Source organism: Danio rerio, chromosome 10, assembly GCF_052040795.2.
Source record: "Danio rerio strain M-AB ecotype USA chromosome 10, GRCz13ab, whole genome shotgun sequence".
Taxonomy (NCBI): Eukaryota; Metazoa; Chordata; class Actinopteri; order Cypriniformes; family Danionidae; genus Danio; species Danio rerio.
Window position 1 is genome coordinate 2,645,001 of NC_141030.1, and position 21,315 is coordinate 2,666,315.

Here is a 21,315-nt window from a genome sequence, read left to right on the forward strand (position 1 = left end):
GTTAGTAAACAAGACATTCCTCCTCAGTTGATCACTACGAGTTAAGTCAAGTTGATCGACTAGGGGATTCGCTAGTCGCTCAACTCAACATAAACAACTCCATTCCCTTCTTCAGGGAACGAGGGTTAAGTACGTAAACGAGACATTCCCCCTCAGTCGATCACTACAAGTTTAAGTCAAGTTGATTGAATAGGGGATTCGCTAGTCGCTCAACTCAACATGAACGTCTCAGTTCTCTCCTTCGGGGAACGAGGGTTTCATATGTATCCAAGACGTTCCTTCTCATGTCGACATAAACGTCTCTGTTCTCTCCTTGGGTGAATGAGGGTTACGTTAGTAACCAAGATATTCCTCCTCAGTTGATCATTACGAGTTTAAGTCAAGTTGATCGACTAGGGGATTCGCTAGTCGCTCAACTCAACATAAACGACTCCATTCCCTTCTTCAGGGAACGAGGGTTAAGTACGTAAACAAGACGTTCCCCCTCAGTCGATCACCATGAGTTTCAGTCAGGTTGATTGAATAGGGGATTCGCTAGGCGTTAAACTCGACATCAACGCCTCCGTTCTCTCCTTCGGGGAATGAGGGTTACATATGTAACCAAGACTTTCTCTCTCAGTTGACCGTTTAACTTGACAAACACTTCTGTTCCCTCTTTCAGGGAATGAGGGTTACGCTCGTGAACAAGTCCTTGTGTAATGGTAGTGTCCGGTGCATTTGGAGAGATGGATCTGGATCGGGCATCCGCTGAATAAAACATATGCCAGAGTTATTGCCGGTTCATTTTGCTGTGGCGACTAACTCGAAGGATAGTGAGGATGTGGATCAATGGATTCATCAACAAAACCGTCTCAGGATCCATAATGAAATTCCATCATAATATGTAACCAACTCTAATGGGATCCAATAAACATCTGAAAATCTGCCAAGAGTCAAATACGATCCTGCTGGATGAGCAGGACTCGTGCCAAATTATGATACACACTCACACTCTGCTAGCAATTCCTTAGGGATTTTTAGTCTATTAATTAATTATCCAGAAAACATGATAATTACATTCTGCTGTATGGAAAGTCATCTAGACAAGGATGTTTTTTCCCCTCTAAATTACCTTATAATAATTAATAATAGAGGCTATGTACATGTTTATGTGTTGATTCAGCCCGACACGTGGCCACTATAAGCAGCCCAAAAATCATCCTTTATTCAGTGCACAGAAGAAAAGATTCAGCAAGAAGACAAGTGACCCAATTACCCTGTAATGGACTCTGGGTGGTCTTTCAGGTGACATATGGAAGTCATTCCCTCAGACGGAGAGATAACACTTCAAAGAAATCAGCAGACAGCCACCTGAATCACAGACACCCAGATCATCATCACATCTGATAGAATGACATTCACTCATATCGGACATCATCAGAGTAGAAAAAGGCTGTCAGGATATTACAGTGATCCAGATCCATCTGTTCAGCTGCTATGGTGAATTGAAAATCTATTGGAAATAGAAGTTAATGTGATTTGATGTTGATATAAGTTCTATATTTGCGTGAAGTCTAAATATTAGAAGTGTAAATAAGAGAGCAAGGACATTTTCACAGCAGTTCCTATATATAGGCAACGCGGTGGCACAGTGGTCGGCATGTTCGCCTCACAGCAAGAAGGTCGCTGGTTCGAGCCTCTTCTGGGTCTGTTGGCATTTCTGTGTGGAGTTTGCATGTTCTCCCCGAGTTGGCGTGGGTTTCCTCTCCCATGACAAACTAATTATATAGCCCTGCTGTAGACTATCGAAAAAACGATAATGCTTAAGAGGGCTAATAATATTGACCTTAAAATGATTAAAAAGACATTTAAAAACTTTCATCAGGAGAAAAATATTATAGGAATTAATGTGAAAAATTCATTGCTCTGTTAATTATCATTTGGGAAATATTTGAAAACGAAAACTAAATTCACAGTAGGGCTAATAATTCTGAAGCATGTTCATAACCCAGCAGTCCACCGCGACCTCTCTTTACACCTAAAACAAAGCAGGAGAAGTGCGAGGAGGGCTGGCTGTGAATGCTGATGTGCGTGTATCGATCGTCTGTACGAGGAAGCCCATCTCTCTCAGCGGTGGCCCTAATGTATTGCACATTCTCTGTGGATATCCATTTTTTGCATGAGTGCGTTTTGTGGCTGCGGTTCTGCAGGGTTTTCAGGCGATGACCCTTGATGGACCTCGCTCAGATTGTTCTTATAAAACACGCTCAGATTCATCATAGCAGGTTATTGATGGCCTGTTTCATCTCACGCCGTTTACAGGACGGGTGGCAGGGTGCAGCGGGCGGTAAAAGAGATGTATATGTGACGTTTCTGTAGGGCGTTATGTTAAATACTGTATGTTGATTTGAAAATTGCCACCACACAGTTATTCAGCTTAAATCACCTGCAATGTAAAGATGAAGGTCAAACTCTCATTTAAATGTGTAAAACCGGAGTGTTATTTTCATTGAACTGATAAATCCATCATGTGTCAGTATAAGTTCTGTGTTCATGCTGTAGTACAATCCAGTCCCCAAATTATTCCTGAATACACAATACTATACCAGTGTTTTGGATTTGCACCTAAAATGCATGCAATGCTACTGTAGAAGTAGCTGAAACTCAAGAGTAAAGAGGTGGAAACCAAGAGATCAACTTTAATCAGGGAATAAGCACAAAACGGGTGGCATGGTGGCTCAGCAAAAAGGTCGCTGGTTCGAGTCCCGGCTGAGCCAGTTGGCATTTCTGTTTGGATTCTGTGTGCATGTTCTCCCCGTGTTGGTGTGGGTTTCCTCCGAGTGCTCCGGTTTCCCTCATAGTCAAAGACATGCGCTATGGGTGAATTGGATAAACTAAATTGACCGTAGTGTATGAGTGTGTGTTTGAATGTGTGAGTGTATGGGTGTTTCCAAGAACTAGGTTGCAGCTAGAAGGGTATCGGCTGTGTAAAACATATTCCAACTATGCTGGAATAGTTGGTGGTTCATTCCGCTGTGGCCCCTGATAAAGAAGGCACTAAAGGAAAATGAATGAATAAGCACAAAACTAAAGGAGCTCCTTTTTGGACTCGGGTCTGGTTAAGGTATACAACATATTTGAGTCAAAAATACCAAGTAAGAATACTTTGTACTGTTTTTGCATTTCTACTTGTGGCAAATGTGACAATAAAAGTTAATATATACTGCTAAATGGATATCCATTATGCTACTGTACAAAATAAACCTGATTTAATGCTGATTGAATAATCCTCATATAGTTTTACTGGCACTATGCCACTATTGTGATTCTAGCAGTTATTAAGATGCTTTTACACTAGCCCTTTTGGTCTGCATGTGGGTTTATTTAACGTCAATGTACACTTAGCTAGTGTGAACGTGTTTTCCGAACTCGAGTGCACACCCGTGAACCGTACCCGAGTCCAGCTGAAAGAGGTGGTCTGGTTTACCGTTCGTGCAAACTCTGGTACGGTTTACTTCTGATATGAATGCAATAGTACTAAATAACGGAAGTGAACCGCCCACTGCGAATAGTTGGTGACTCATTCCACTGTGGCACCTGATAAATAAGGGACTAAACCAAAAGAAAATGAATGAAACTGATCTTAAAACTAAATTTAAATCCAATGAATATTTTTTTCACAGCATATGGTTTAGTTTTATGACAGATTTGTCTGCTTTTGGAAGCTTTAAAATAAGGATCCCATTAGGAAACTTCATTCCACAGCATTAAAGAGTCAGAATTAAATGCAAAACTACTCTGACTGTGTTCATCTGAAATAAGAGAGTCATATAGTATAATACATCGAGGATGGCTTGAGGGTGAGTAAAAAATATGAGGTCGTTTTCCAATTTGGATGAACCATTTTAGTTTTAACTCAAGCATTTAGATGGGTGGCACGGTGGCTCAGTGCTTAGCATTGTCACTTCATAGCAAAAAGTCAGCTGGTTTGAGTCCCATCTGGGCCATTTGGCATTTCGGGAGTTTGCATGTTCTCCCCGTTTCGTAGTGGGTCTCCGGTTTCCTCCACAATCCAAACACATGCTCTATAGATAAATTACCGTGTTTGTAAATATTGAGGATGCGCGTGCAGTGAGGTGGCAGAAAAAAAAAACGGGAGCGCTAGTATTTACAGCAAGAGAATGACATCCGATGCGGAGTTTGTTGTTGTATTAAAGAAAAGTTATATTCACTGAAAAAAGTGTTGCATGCAGAACTGTTGCAAACAATTTATTTGTGTTGAATTTAAACAAACAAATTTAATAATGTTCAACTTAATCTGTTTAAATTCAGCCCAAATAAATTGTTTACAACCACCTAGCGTAAAAAAAAATTGAGTAAATCCAAGGAATCATCTTTGCATAATTCTTTTCAGTGTTGAATACATATTATATATGTTATTTACATAATGGTTTCAGTGTATTATAACAGCTCATCACCCAGTGATAAGCACAGTTATTCAGCAAAATTAATGTTAAAGTGAGCGGCGTTCGTCTGACAGGTCTATTTGCGATAGATAGCACCCACCCAATGAATATTGGATAAGACGAAATGGCCAAGCATCCAGCTGATTGAAACTCCAAGTGTTTTTACAAGAGAGAATGTAAAGACCTACAAGTCTTTGGATGCCTATAATTTTGTTTTGTGCAAGAAATAATGTTCCAGGATTACCAGATTCAAAACTTTGTAGTGCTACAAGCCGAGGTTCTGTCTATCCAAAGATAAGGAAAGAAGACGGAGCTGTACAAGGCTTGCGTAATCATCAACAAGCAAAACAACTGCATTCTGACAGTGAACTGCACCTGTACAGCAGGGTATGTGAACTTACATTTTTACGCTTCATTCTAAGCAATCAGTGTCCGCAATTTAATTGCTATTTAATTGTTTAATTAATTGTTGTAATTAACTGTTTTTGTTGAAATCATTGCTGCAATCAAAACGAGTAATGTGCATGATTCAGCACAGCGTGAACTTACCTGACATAACATGAAAACTGCAGAGTCCAGCATTTTTAATTAGGTTGTCACTCCATTCAGCTCCCTTTTAGCCAAAGACGTCTCCAGTTGGCATCAAAAGCAGTGTAGTGTACGGTAAAAGTTACGTTTTTTGGCATCCTACCGCACAACACGACATGTTTGCTATTGCAACCGGTCTCTTTTTACAACCGGGTACCCATGTGACGTAGGTGGGTAATTCCAACACAATCTCACGGCAATTCGTAACTTTTTGAGTTATTGGCTAATTCGTATGAATTCTTCAATCTAATTTGTACAATTTAGTATGATTTGCTCATCACCCAATGACGATTGGGGGTGGGGATGGGTGCCACGCCTCCTTTTTAAAATCGTACACTTTCGTACGACTGAACACGTATGAATTTTACGAATTAGCCACTAAACTGGCAAAACGTAAAATACTTGCGTCTCCTTGTGAGATCAGGCTGGTAATTCCTCTATAGGTGAATTGGATAAACTAAATTGGTTGTAGTGTATGAGTGTTAATGTGAGTGTTTCCCAGTACTGGGTTGCAGCTGGAAAGGCATCTGCTGCGTAAAAACATATGCTGGAATAGTTTGCGGTTCATCCTTCTGTGGCGACCCCTGATAAATAAGGGACTAAGCTGAAGGAAAATATATGAGTGAATGAATTTACATGTATACAGAAGTGTTTGCAGTGTGTGTAGAAGCTTAAACTGCTAACCACAAGCACAGTAAAACCTCACAATGATCATCCTGATTCCTGATGCTTTCTCCGCTGCTGTTAAGTCTGTTTGTTCGTTCATAATCTTTATTTAAAGCCATCATAAGTTACAGTGTTTACAATAATTAAATTTGAATGCTTTCAGTGAGGTGTCAAATGACACTGAAGAAACATTGATTAGAGCATTTGAAGTCCATTCGTCCTCCGCATGCTCGCACTGAAGGTTCGCCGGATAATTACCGCCAGTCTATATCTGATTAGCAATCCTGTGGGAGCGAACGCCACGCTGAAAAACATCTCCACGCACCGGCCAATTACAAATGACACTACACTCTCCTCTTGTCAGTTTGTATCCATCATAATCATCATGTGCAATGCGCTGAGAATATTAATGTGACATTTATTGATACAAAAGAGACACCCGCGGTGTGCCGAGGTCGTCCGGTTGCGCGCCGAGCCCCGTCACGTCAAACCCGCCGCAGGAAACACGTTGTACTTTCTGACGGGGTTGCATTCAGGGTCACCGCAAAACAGAACTCCGAGCGAATACTCAAAACAGGCTCGTTCCAACAGATATTATTCATGAAATCCCCTCGTGCACTTTCTTGTGTGTTACAATCTCAGCTGTTGCATAAATATAAAGCAGGTGTTGGTAAGAAAATACACACAATAGCACATAGCTACTTTGCTAACGTTGTGTTTCATTCTTTTTTTCATTCTTTATTATTGTTTATCAGTAGTAAAGAATGAAATAAGAGTGAAATACAATGTTAGCAAAGTAGCTATGTGATATTTGGTGGATTTTCTTTACACCTCAATTGATTGTTTATCAATACTCTAGGAGGAAATAAGAGTCAAATACAATGTTAGCAAACTAGGAACATGATATTTAGTGGATTTTTTTTTGCCAAATTACCCCTCAGTTGATTGTTTAATAGTGAAGAATGACATATGAGTGAAATACAATGTTAGCAATATAGCTATGTGATATTTAAAGGGCACCTATGGTGAAAAATCTACTTCTTAAGCTGTTTGGACAGACGTGTGTAGGTATAGCGTATAGACTGTCATATTGGGGTGATATGAACACACACAGTCCTTTTTTTTTTTCATTTTAACAACATAAAAACTATGGACCAATTGGAGCAGCTTTCAGACCGACCAAAACTTTACGTAGCAGAGTGGTCCCCCCACCCACCAATATTGATTGACAGCCTCGCGTCACGATCATATCCTCAGTTTGTTGTTTCTTGTCCGCCATGTTCAGCGTGTGAGTCAAAGTGATATCACTAAAGGAACACCCATGCTCTATTTTTAGATGAAAGGCTTATTGGGCTCAACACAAGATCAATATTGTCCACAATATCGCTTTAATCGGAATTATTGCTTGTACCTTTTGCGTGGCGCGATGCCGTGCATTTCGGAGTTCTGGGCGTGGGTTTCTGTTAGGGTGCATGCGGCGGAGCTTCGGCTCGGCGACCGCGGCGCCATTGTGTTTGCCCTGGTGGAGGCTTGTGTTTGGAGTTCTGGAATGCGTGGCGCGACGATTCGGGACACTTCTTGTTTCTTCCGCGCCAGAGTCTGGTGTGCCGTGTCGCGGCACATTCTGTCCCTCAGTCAAAGTAAATTCAGTGTGTGTGGTTGTTAGTCTCGGTGTACAAGCTCGGCACTTGTACAACGAGACTATACAAAGACACAAATGATTTTGTACTCTCTGCTTGGTCTGTGTCCTAATCGTACATGTACGGCTGAATGCTAGCTTAGCTCAGCTTCTCTCTCTGTATGTCAGCCTGTCCGTTACACACACAGAGCGTAGGAGCTCTTGGCTCCGCCCCCTTGTTACGTTGGGCGGGAAGCCAAAACTGTGAAGCAACACGCCCCTAAAACAGCGAGCTGTGTACACGCCCCCAACATGACACTTTTTAACACATTATAATAAAAACATCTGAACTGTGTGTTGAACTGAACCTAAACTGGCACACTCAGAACAACCATAATATTAAGATTAAATCATAAAAAAGGGGTAAACTATGTGCCCTTTAATGGATTTTCTTCTGAACTTCTCAGTTAATTGCTAATCAATAGTGAAGGATGAAATAAGAGTGAAATACAACATTAGCAACAAGGCTAAGTGTTATTTAGTGTACTTTCTTCTCAACTCACCCCTCAATTAATTGCTAATCAATAGTGAAAGATGAAATAAGAGTGAAATACAATGTTAGCAAAGGAGCGACGTTATATTTGGTGGATTTTCTTCTGAATGTACCCCTCAATTAAATGCTAATAGTGAAGGATAAAATAAGATTTAAATGTTAGCTAAGAGGCTATTTGATATTTAGTGGATTTTTTTCTGAACTTAGACCTTAATAAACTTAAACACACTTGAGTAGTGAACAATGAAATAAGAGTCAACTACAATGTTAGGAAAGGAGCTATGTGATATTTAGTGGATTGTCTTGTGAACTTACATCTATATTCATTGATTATCAATTGTTTATCAATCATGAAGGAGAAGTGAAATACATTGTTAGCAAAGAGGCTACGTGATATTTAGTTGATTTACTTCCAAACTTAGACCTTAATTAACTGTTTATCAGTAACAATGAAATAAGAGTGAAATACATTGTTAGCAAAGAGGCTACGTTATATTTAGTGGATTTCCCTGCTGAAAAAGCCAGCTTAAACCAGCCTAGGCTGGTTGGCTGGTTTTAGCTGGTCAATCAGGCTGGTTTTAGAGAGGTTTTGCCACTTCCAGGCTGGTTTCCAGCCATTTCCAGCCTGGTCTTAGCTGGTTAGGCTGGGAGATGACCAGCTTGACCAGCCTGGTTTAAGCTGGACATAGCTGGTTTTGGCTGGGCTCCCAGCCTGGCTAGGCTGGTCAAGTTGGTTTTAGCTGGTCTTAGCTGATCATTTTCCAGCCTGACCAGCTAAGACCAGGCTGGAATTGGCTGGAAACCAGCCTGGAAGTGGCCAAAACCCCTCTAAAACCAGCCTGGTTGACCAGCTAAAACCAGCCAACCAGCCTAGGCTGGTTTAAGCTGGATTTTTCAGCAGGGTTACTTCCAAACTTAGACCTTAATTAACTGTTTATCAGTCGTGAACAATGAAATAAGAGTGAAATACATTGTTAGCAAAGAGGCTACATGATATTTAGTAGATTTACTTCCAAACTTAGACCTTAATTAACTGTTTATCAGTCAATGAAATAAGAGTGAAATACATTGTTAGCAAAGAGGCTACGTGATATTTAGTCTATTTACTTCCAAACTTTCTCCTTAATTCATTATTTATCAATAGTGAACAATGAAATAAGTGTGAAATACAGTATTAGTAAAGTAGCTACATGATATTTAGTGGACTTTCTTCTCATCATACCCCTCAATGAATTGATTGATAATCTGTTTCATCATCACACGTGCAGCTGTGGGCCGCAACATCTGTAAGAACATCAGATGCGTAATTGAGCCGCATTCTGTGCTTCTTCCCAAAGCGCCGAGAGATCTGATAACGTAAAGACATAGATCATAGGGTTTTGTGAGCAGCAGATACGGATCTGAGGCGCCTACATAAATAAGAGCGATCTGTTAGATGTGAAGCCTGCTGCTCATGTTTTATTGATAGTCGCCTGCTTTACCTTCAGCCCGGCGATAAGTCTTTCCAGCCGCGTGTAGCTCGATAATCCCACCGCACTTGAGCAAAACTCACGGCTTCGCTGCCTGCTTTGGAGTGTCAAGTGAATTATGACTTGTCCCCGTGTTTTTGAAGTACATGTTGGGGAAATTTAAGTAATGTTGTTGATGCTGCTTTATAAATAGAGAAGCTGTTCTCTCTGAGTGGTTACACGGTGTTGGTTACAGTTGCATAAGAGCAAATCCATGTCAACCTTGCCAAAAAAGCAAAACCCTTTCTTAGTTGTTTGTGTAGGCTTATACTTTACAGTACTGTAAAATACTCAAAAATGTCTCTGTCAACGTTTTCGAACAATTATATATGATTCACCAAAGTCACATTTCACATCTGTCACACCCATAACCAAGCTTTTTCCTCATTCAAGTGTTCAAAGCTAGCTGATAATCAAAGCATATTGTCTCGGGAGAAAGCCTTGAGCTCATAATATCCTCGAGCCCGGGGCTCCCTCCCGTTAGAAGGGCAAGAGGGGAGTTCGAGCTCAGGTAGGTCTCGAGAACTCCCCTGCTTGTCGCCGTGAGAAGTGTAAACTAAGGTTGCATTGGGTGATAATTTGTTTTAGTCGATTGGCTATGGTTTATGTTTTTGGACGTGGGAGGAAACCGGGGAAACCCACGCGAACACGGGGAGAACATGTAAACTCCGCACAAAAACACCAACCGGCCCGATAGGTTGGACCAGCGGTGTTCTTGCTGTGAGGCAACTGTGCCATCATGTCGCCCTATCAGAAAAGGGGGAGGTAGTAGGGGTGGAAAAAAAAAAGGGGGTGGGGGGGCTGGCTTCAAGACGAAGATAACAGGAGTGAAAAACTCAGATTATTTACAATGCTTCTGTAATCATCTAATAGGGCAGATTACGGAGCTAATAAGGAGCCAGCCGTGTTGATCATAAGCACGTGATCCACTCGAAATTAGTTTGTGAATAAACCACACTAAATACAAAAAATAAATAAAATCAGTCATGTTTGTTCTATAGAGAGCCAACTTTTATTCTTTTGATTAGCATTGTTTCTTTTGGGTTGTGCAGTTTTATTTAGAGAATTTCTACAAACTATGTTGTCAAGTGGTTCCACGTTAATCGTGGGAGTTACAGTCCATCCAGAAAGTATTGATAGCGCTTCACTTTTTCCACTTTATTTTTTAGCTTACAGCCTTATTCCAAAATGGGTTAGATTCATTTACTTCCTCAACGACAACACGATGCTCAGCCAGCAAAGCCGATGCTACGCCCCATCGCAAACCCGCTCACGACCCTGTTTACACTAATACGTCTTAGTGTCAAAATGGCATTTTAGAACGAAAACGATCCACATCCACACCGTGTTTTACCTAGCACTTCTGAACAGCCCTCCATCCGCTAAAAATGCTCATCACGTGACCACACAGACACAAGTGGTGTTCACTGCAGAGCCACACACACGCACACAGAGCCACGTGCTTATCTCTCAGAGCTCTAGAGACAGAGAGCAGTACACGTCTAAGGTTGTACCGCTGGATCGTGTTTCACTACAGTTGTTAGACGTGATATTCAGACATCCCAAGTCTCCCGGAAGTTCTGGGAGTCTCTATGCCAGGGGTCACCGATCTCGGTCCTGGAGGGCCGGTGTCCCTCCAGGGTTTGGCTCCAACTTGCCTCAACACACCTGCCTGGGTGTTTCTGGTATACCTAGTAAGACCTTGATTAGCTTGTTCAGGTGTGTTTGATTAGGCTAAAACTCGTTTGTTTGCTAAAACTCGTATTAAAATCTGTTTTATTTAAATTGTGCAGCGTATATTTATAATGTTTTTATGCAGAGTATATATTTTGAAAAGGGGAAAAACAATAAATCGTTGTATGAATGGGTTGGAGCTAAAATCTGCAGGACACCGGCCCTCCAGGAACAAGTTTGGTGACCACTGCTCCATCCATTTGCGGGACTCATAATGCCCACAAACGAGTGATAGGCTGTTTCTCAATATGCGCTCTTCAGCGGTCTTGCAACGTCATCATCAGCTGCCTAAGTTCAGTTCCAATACTTTAGACCGCTAGTACAGAGGATGCGTGAAACTTCCCGGATGTGTTCTTGATATCGAGAACGCACCGATGCAGAGCCCCGAACTCGCTCTGGAAGTCGTAGAAGTCATTGCGACTGGAGCTGGAAAGCACAGCATTTTATTTAGATTTATTATTAAAGCTCAGAGATATCACTTATTTACCTCAGGAGTTTCCCTAAATGAAACTAAACATTACCATGAACATCTTAATAAAGGAATAAACACATTAAGGATGTTTGTTTGCTAAAACTCAAATTAAAATCTGTTTTATTAATATTGTGCAGAGTATATTTATAATGTTTTTATGCAGAGTATATATTTTGAAAAGGGGGAAAAACAATAAACCGTTGTATGACGGCTGTAATGTTTAAATAATTTACCATTTAAAACGCGTGAAGGTCATGTGACCATCAGGAAGAACGCAGCATCCCAATTCTCAAAGGACGTGTTCTCTGCCCTCGCGGTCTCCTGAGTTCGTTCTTCCGATGACACCTGGCAAGAACGGTCTCCAGAAGAACGCAAGTCCGTTCTCTGCATTCTTGGAATTGAGAAACAGCCATAATCTCCCGGAAATCACACGTCTCCCTCCCGGCCCTCACATAAGTTATGCACCCTTCTCACCCCCGGATCCCTCCTCGCTCTTCAGACACATTGCGCGCACTCTATTTCTTTTTTTTTTTTTATCCGATTCATTGAAAAAATAATCGTTAGTTGCAGCCCTAATCTAGACTGTTTCTGATTTGTGGTTGTAAGTATTGTATGCTTGTGATTAGTATATCACTGCATTTCCAAGCTTTGTTACTTTCCCCGAATTTGAATCACGTTCAATCTCTTGTTGACCATGTTGCCAGCCGCTGTTCACTTAACAACTATCCATTTTACGAATTCTACATATGGCCCCTTTTAAACCAAATGCCAGACAGCAATAAATGAAACATTCGGCCCATCAGCTAATGCATCTTTATGTCGTGTGTAACATCTCCTCTACAATATCTTCCATCTGTTTTCCATATTCATATGAGCTGTCCATTGTGCTTAAGGGCGGCCGTATCTCAGTGTAATTATTCAGTCGCAGCTCTGTAATGCATCACTGCTGTTGTTTACAGCTCAAGGTCACGGCTCTACATCCAGACAAAGAAACTGTTGATGGATTAGTATTTTGCCAGCTTCTGGACTACATGAGACAGATGCCGCGTTTCCGAGATGAAGAAACGGTCTGTTTTTGCTGTCAGAATCTGTTTAATGCCACATGAGTAATGTCTGTGGCTGGAGCCTTTCTGCATGACCTTACAGCATTAAAGCGCATTTAAAAGCTTCGTCCGGGTGGGGCTTTTCGCACTTCAAAAAAAAAGGCCGGTCCTATTTACTGCATTCAGAAAGTAAATGTTGGCAGCCGAATAAATGTCAAGGTTTATGACATGCGTCCCTTGTCTGCTGTTATCAAAGCCCATACGCTCTTTTACACTGCGGTGCTCGTGTGCCATTCAACAACAAAAAGACCAGCGATTGTCATCAGATATCTTTCGGCATAATACATGCAACGACTCATATGATTTACAATCCATTCAAGTGTAAAAAGTGCCATTTTGGTATGGTAAAACAGCATGATAGCAAACAAAACGAGGGCCTTGAAATATCATATGCAGGTTGATCAGGCTAATCAGTTCTTTCAGGCATATTGGATGCAGGTGCATTAGCAAACAGCTAAATGTTCAAGGTGCCACATACTACATTGATTCAACAAGTTAAATTGTTTTCTTATATCTACATCGTACTGTAGGTATGTGGCTTATGTTAGTTCACAAATTCACCAAAAAAAGGGTTGTATATGCTCATTTATTACCCTGTAAAATACCCCTAGAATCAGAAGGTCTTTATTGACCATATTTGGAATGGTTGTGAATAATAATGAGCTCTTATGTGCAGCTCTCAGTTCTTGCTCTCGCTAACTATTTCACACAGCATTGTGTACTTTGAAATTCATTCATTCATTTTCGTCTTAGTCCCTTAATTAATCTGGGGTCACCACAGCGGAATGAACCGCCAGTACTTTGGAATGAATACGTGCCACCACATATGTATTTGTGTATTTTAGCCTCAGTGTGGTCTTCTGCTGCTGTAGCCCATCCGCCTCATTGTTGGAGGTGTTGTGTGTACAGAGATGCTTCTTTTCAGACATCTGTTGTAACGAGTGCTTATTCGAGCTACTTTTGCCTTTCTATCAACTGGAACCAGTCTGGCCATTCTCCTCTGACCATTGGCATTAGCAAGGCATTTGCACCCACTGAACTGCCGCTCACTGGATATTTCCTCTTTTTTTGGCACCATTCTCCGTAAACCCTAGAGATGGTTGTGCGTGAAAATCCCAGTAGACCAGCAGTTTCTGAAATACCCAGACCAGCCCGTCTTGCACCAACAACCATGCCATGTTCATAGCCACTTAAATCACCTTTCTTCCCCATTCTGATGCTCGCTTTGAGCTGCAGCAGATCGTCTTGACCATGTCTACATGCCTAAATGCATTGAGTTGCTGCCATGTGATTGACTGAATAGAATTTTGCTTTAACGAGCAGTTGGACAGGTGTACCTAATAAAGTGGACGGTGGGTGTATTTTTAGCTTTTTACCCTGGTATGTTTGTGTTAAATTTGAGCTAGTTTTTTGGCTCAAGAAGATTAAAGTTTATACCACTTTTTTATAAAATTGAGAATGAATTTAAACAAAGATAGCAAGCAAATGTTTTCTACAATACTCAGAAATGATGCTGAAAATTCAATTTTACATCACAGCAATACATTTTACAATATAGCTACATAGAAAACATTGAATCAAAGAAATCAGAAACACTTTGAAAAGCATATAAATATCGCCATTGCAGTAGTGTACTCCTTAAACTCTTCCTGAATCCACATGTGTATAACTCTGGCTGTTAATTGTATTATACTCTGTAACTCACAGCACATTTTTGCATAATGAGAATGTGCCTTCCGAAGGTCAGGACCTGATTTGAAATAACAACCTTATCAAGTGAAGTGTTGTGCAGCCACTGTTTTTCCGTCTGCAGGGTCGGGTGCCATCAGACTCTTACTTGAACCAGTAACCTTGCAAGTGTTATCAGACTAATGCTGGAGCACATGTGAGCTGTTTGACGAAGCACATGGCCGTTACGCTCCGGTGTATTCTGTAATGACCTCTGAACGTCTTTTTGTCCATGCTGTGTGTGCATAATGTCCACAGCTATGTTATATTTCCTCATCAAGTTCTGCTCCTCTGACTGCAAAAATAAAGGCACTTCTCCATGTGCTATTAGTCTGATGAAAAGGATGCTCTGAGACCTCATATTATCGACTGAGCCATTGTTACAACTGATTAAGTTCCATGTGACGCACGGTTCAAATTTGAGGACAGTTAGCCAATGCAGGCCTGGATTGGCTAATCGGGAGGACCGGGAGAATTCCCGGTGGGCCGGTCCGTTTTTTGGCCGCGAGGGCCGGTGTCTCTAGCTGCTTGCACTCTCAGCAGTCGCACTTTTTTCATTTTTTTATTTATTTGACTCTTTTTATTCATTATTTTGCCGCAGCTCAGCACTTTTTATTTATTTTCTCGCAGCCCCGTGAGCAAAATGCAGCCCGCAGGTTAATTATGACGTAACTATTATTCGACCCCAAACAGCGACACCTTAGTGAATATAAGAATTCGAATAATTAATGAGAGGACTCGTAGTTCCCGAGTCATATTGAAGATTTGTTCAAAATGAACGGATTGTTCATGAACGACCCATCACTAGTAAGGGGCCAAACACTTTCACACCACTGTATTTTCCTTTAACATCAACAAACATGCATTAACTAATATTAACCAATACAAAGATGTTACTATTTGATCTAACTACCTCTGTTTATGATGACAATTAATAATAGTGATGACTATAATGCAAAGACATTGCCTCTAGTAAAGGCTAACATTTCATGATCTGATTCTTGATGGTTTGTTTTTGACATTGTGCTGAGGCTCAGGTGATTTTTTTTTCCTGCTGTCTGTGTGTAAACAGCAGTGTGAAGATTATACAGAGTTGACCGGCCGCAGTGCTGCTCATTGAATTCTCGTTAAAGGCCTTCACTCGAGCCACGTGAAGAATACTAATGCGGTAATTACTAACAGACACACTTATCAAGAGCCGCTCAAAGAGTTCTGAGAGTCTGCCTTTGAATGAAACTGTCCTGATGCTAATTATTTAACATGTGCTATTTGAATTAGGCCATGAAAGTCAATTTAAGTTATCTCTGAAAGAGCCACGCGAGGAAGAGGGCTTTGAGTCGCACCAGTGATATTAAAGATGGCTTTGACCACTAGAAGAGAAGCAAACGCTTTGAACATAAAGAGCAGAAAATGAGAGATTTCTTTTCTGGCTCTGTGGAGATTTTAACAATTTCCTGCAAATGTAAATGTTTAAAGTCAAAGAAGCTCTGTGTGGAACTCATGTGAAGGATTAATATGAAAGGAAGGAGGACAATGCCATGTTTGGTAATAATTGCAGCATTACAAAACTAAACAATAACATGAATATTTTATATGTATTTGTACCACTGACTGTAAAAAATATGGACGACGCGACAGCCCCTTTTCCCATTGAACGCCTTGAGGGCAAAACGCCTGCTTGACGGGCACAAACTGTCGCAAAAGACTGCTGAAATTGGAGCCTTGACATGCGCAGAAGGACTGTCTGATGGAGCCAGAGGAGGAGCCGCGAAAATGAGCGGAGTCGAGCTTCCAACCAAACGCTTTATGTAAAATCAACCACGCCCCCCGAACTTCTCAGCATGCGTTTGCTGTCATATCAACACAAATGGATGTAATAACGTTAACAAATATGAGGGGTTTATATATTCAATCGCGCCAGCTCCAGGCCGCAGCGCATAACATACTCGCGGCATCGCGGGCTGATCCCGGCTCGCATGCGGCAGCGCCGGCTCGCTCGGCCGCCGCATCTGGCTCGATTGACTCGGGATGGAATCGGGCAGTGAGTCCAGGCATCCGGAGTAGGTCCAGCAGAGGTAGTCAGTCTGAGCTCTGAGGGGTAAGTCTCCGGCAGGCGAGAATCTAGCCGAACTGGCCCGAGTGTGTTTTGCTATCTGGGTGGTTAGGCGTGTATCAGCAAACTAATAAAGCCTGAAAAAAGCCCTGACCTTAGCGAATAAACAGTGTTCCACCAGGATCATGTATGTCAGAAACTATAGTTTATTGCTGAACTCATTTTGTCATGGTAAAATAACAGAAATCGAATAATAACACTTCAGTCTCCTGCCGAAGCTCAGATGCGCTGCTTTGAGAAACTGACAATCACAGCTGTCAATCACGATGACACGCCCAGCATTAAATTACTGCTAAAAACAAACTGTTCACAAAAATGAAGATCTGCACCTATTTCAGCACAATAACCAGCGCCTTAATCCACCAGAACTATCTTTCGAGACATTTTATTGCAAGTGTAATAATTTTTTTTTATTTGGGCTCAAGTCTCCTTCATTAACACGGAGGAGGCGGGGTTTATGACTTGTACTGCAGCCAGCCCCCAGGGGGCGATCTAACGGCCGAGACCTTCACTCAAACGCAGGCTTGCGGCACACTTGATTTGTACACTACCTGACAAAAGTCTTGTCGTTGATCCCAGTTTTCACAGACTTCTAGTAGGTAGATTTTTCCCATGAATCATCTGTTGAACCGATTATCACAAATACTGCAGAAGACCTGTTGGATCCGGCATGGACCCAAGATTCTCATAGAAATCCGTCAAGTTTGGTGAAGGGAAAATCATGGTTTGGGGTTACATTCTTTATAGGGGCGTGCGAGAGATCTCTAGAGTGTACATCAACAGCCTGAGGTGTCAAGACATTTGTGCTGCCCGTTACATCAGTGGTTCCCAACCTTTTTTGCCTGAGACCCCCATTCCCCCCTGAAAATATTGTAAGGCACCCCTCCACATTTAATGATATTATCACTCATAAGTTTGCAGTAGGTTTGACAAAAAAAAGGATGTTTTCAAACAAATTGTATGTTTATTACTATATATGTTTTTGCACAAATAATAGCCTAATGTAATGCAAAACATCAGCAGGCTATTGGTGTTGGGTGCAACTTGCGATATTGGGGAGTCATCTGCAAATGTCTTGTTAACTTAGACGGCCTCATGCATTCGTTAACAAGAACTTTGATGCAGATAATACACTGTGGCTGGGTCAGGGACTTTTTGCTATGAGAAAATGGAATAAAACCTTAGTTCCGGTAACTATCTTGGGATTTCCTGCATTTCGTGTTTCCAGTATTGCTAGTGCTGCGACCCGAAATGTTTGGAGCTTCCTCACCTGACCGCTTTCTTTTCCATTTCAGATGACTTTATTAATAATTGATTTGATTAATTGCAGAGATGGATGCACTCATTTTTAAATAATTAAATATCAAGGCACGATCATATTTTATTTTGGTCAAATAAGCGAAATCTAGAGGCCTTTGCCTTTCATATAAGCCACTCCTAATACCAAACAAACAACTAGAAATCACGTTATTATTTGTTGTTAATAAAAGATAGGTGACAAATAGGGCATATGTGCACATATATATATATATATATATATATATATATATATATATATATATATATATATATATATATATATATATATATATATATATATAATTTCATTATTTACCTTTGTAAACTTTTCATGTTAAATTATTTCTTGATTTTTATATTATTTATTTAAATCTTTTGATATTTAATTTACTGTGTTATTGTTAATAATTGATGTATTCATTCATTTTCATACCAGTCATATTTTCTAACTATAATTTTATAATAAATAATGATGGAGTTAGAATAAATAAGCAAGCAATTAAGAATATAAAAGTATGAAAATAAATGAATATATCAATTATTTACAATCACACAATGTAATTAAAATAAACATTTCAGTTACAGAAACATCTCCTGATGCACAACCTTGGACACATCATCAGTGTTGTTTCCTGGGCTCACAGGGTGTTTCGGGTCTTGCAACAGACACCCTCCTCCAGGCGACCTGACCGAGGCTGATCAGACCCCGGCCTGTGTCCAAGTGGCATGCTACTCTGTTCCCCCCTCTTCAACCAGAGCCATCTGGATGCTTTTTCCGCTGCTTCCACGTTGTTGCTTAGGGCTCTTCTTCGGTTTGTGCCTGTTATTCCCAGTGTACCATAGGCCTTGCTCAGGGTGTAGCTGGCAAATCCCCTACTGCCCACCTCCACTGGCATGCACCTGGTCCTCCATCCATTCGCCCTACATTGCTCCACTAGCTCCTGATATTTTCCCCTCTTTCTCTCCTGAGCCTCCTCCATCCTCTCCTCCCAGGGCACCGTCAGCTCCAACAGGATTAATTGCTTTGTGGCCTCCGAGACCAATCAAGAAATCAAGAAAGAAATAAAACATTAGAAGTTTTCAAAGATAAATATTGAAATGAAATAATAAAAAACATTTTAATTATTTACATACCAAGTTTTTAGTTTATTTTTAAATAATTTTAATTATTTAATAAAGCTTCAAAATTGTTTTTATTATTTTTAAATGCAGTACATGCTTTGTTGTTCTATATTATATTAATTTCAATGTATTTTTCTTATTTATTTAGCATTTTTATTCTTATTTATTAGTTTAAAGATGGAGCTTTTTCCATGCATCAAGCGTTTATATAGTGTTTTTTTGTTTGCTTGTTTGTTTTGTTTTTTGCAGACATTTAGCTACTTGTAAACATTTTGCAACAGTTTGAGGGACAATGAATAATGATTTTTAGATTAACCTTAACACTGTGATATGGGTGATTGTTTCTGCTCGGTGGTCATGTTTTAATGATGCCAGTTAAGATGCTGAGCATGCCACTAAATTCATTATTTTAACACAGCAATGAATTATGAATGAGCTCAGAGACTTTCGATTTAATAGGACCTTGAAGGGTAAGAAGATGTCACACCTTAAGACGAGCATAATCTTATTAAAAAGTGCCCATAATCACCTCTAATATTTGCTCATACATGAAAGATTTGGGAATCTGCATTTCTGTGAACCGGAGACTTATCTGTCAGATGTCGTTGCTTCAGTAATGAGAGCTTCATCTCTCTGCTGGTGTGCACAATATAAATATATAGATGTAGATACAGATATAGAAACAAATGCTAATGTGTACTAATGAATAAACATGACCACAGTTGTGACTCAGTTGGCAGTTCAAACCCTTTTGTGTCTCCTCGACACCTGGCATTTCTACCATGAGTGCAGGAAGTGTTTGTTTTTCATTTGCATTTTGAACGTATTATTTGCCACTTCCTGGCATCGCTTTAATTATATTAACAAATTCAATCAAAATGTTTACTGTATACTGGAGTGTTTGCAGCAAGCCGTCGCGTACAATTATTTGTTCCGCAGATGTGTATTGTCTGGAGTGATTGAGTTATCAATCAGAAACATGTTCTTAGATTTTTTTTTTGGAGATTTTTCTCAATATTTCTTCCCATCAGTACATGATCTGAGAAATCGAGCATGGTCAGTATTTGGACTTTGTGGACCGGTTCTGCTCCCTTTTTACAAGGTCACATATAAGCATCAAGTGTCTCCAGAATGTGGCCTTAAAGTTTCAGCTCAAAATATCTCACAGATCAGTTGTTGCCCATTTTTGATTTAAAGCAAAAGTTCAGTTTTTGAGTTGATTCCTTTATTTCTTTAGCGCTTTTACTATGGAAAGTGTCAAAGCAGTTTTACAGTTTTACATTGAGAAAGAAGAAAAAGAAACAGAAATAAGATAGCTGATAGCCTCGCCCAAAAGGATTATATATATATATATATATATATATATATATATATATATATATATATATATATATATATTTACACACACACACACACATATATATATATATATATATATATATATATATATATATATATATATATATATATATACATGTGTGTATATATGTATGTATGTATATAAGAAATAGCCATGTCCCAAGTGACTAATAGCCCCACCCTAAATGACTGATAGCCACACCCTAAAGAACTGATAGCTCCACCGTAAATATCTGATAGCCCCGCCCTAAAGAACTGATAGCTCCACCCTAAATAGCTCATGGCCCTTCCCTGAAGGACTGATAGCCCCACCCTAAAGAACTGATAGCCATGCCCTAAAGGAATAATAGCCCCACCCTTAAGAACTAATAGTCCTGCCCTAAAGAACTGATAGCCCCACCCTTAATGACTGATAGCAGCACCCTAAAGGACTGATAGCCCTTTCCCAAAGAACTGATCACCCCACCCTAAAGATAGCTTCACCGTAAATATCTGATAGCCCCGCCCTAAAGGACTAATAGCTCCACCCTAAATATCTTATAGCCCTGCCCTGAAGGACTGATAGCCCCACCTTAAATATATGATAGCCCCGCCATAACTGCCTGATAGCCACACCCTAAAGGACTGATTGCCCCACCCTAAATATATTGGATTTCCATCTTCGAGGTGTCGGTGGTGCGTCAGAGAGCCACTTTGATGCGTTGTTCGGTAGTTCATGCATAAAGACCGCCGAGCACCCCCAAATTTTTCCCCGATCTGTCGGCGAGCTCTTTAACTTTCAAATCAGGCTCAAATCAGACTTAAAATCCTTTAGTGTGAACTAAACTTTATCTGACCCATTATCTTTCGGTTTTGGAGTCTCTAATGTTCACGGGTCTCATGTATCAACGCTGCGTACGCACAAAAACTCAGGTTTCACGCTCTGAATCGCTCACGTTTGGATTTACTAACGATGAACTGAACGTACGCTGGCTGGCGTACGCACATTTTTTGTGCGTGTCTGTTTT

The 21,315-nt window shown here is 40.5% G+C and overlaps 1 long non-coding RNA gene across 2 annotated transcripts in view; it reads left to right on the forward strand.

The window, feature by feature from the left end:
- LOC147834963 (uncharacterized) overlaps positions 1 to 19,652 on the forward strand; it is a 24,979-nt gene extending 5,327 nt beyond the window's left edge. The window contains exon 3 of one of the 2 annotated variants that reach the window (XR_015500707.1): positions 18,407 to 19,652. This is a non-coding gene — a long non-coding RNA (uncharacterized LOC147834963). Of the gene's footprint in view, positions 1 to 661; positions 3,259 to 18,406 lie in introns of those variants that run through there. The other variant, XR_015500706.1, reaches the window with a different exon arrangement.
- Positions 19,653 to 21,315: the final 1,663 nt, after the last annotated feature.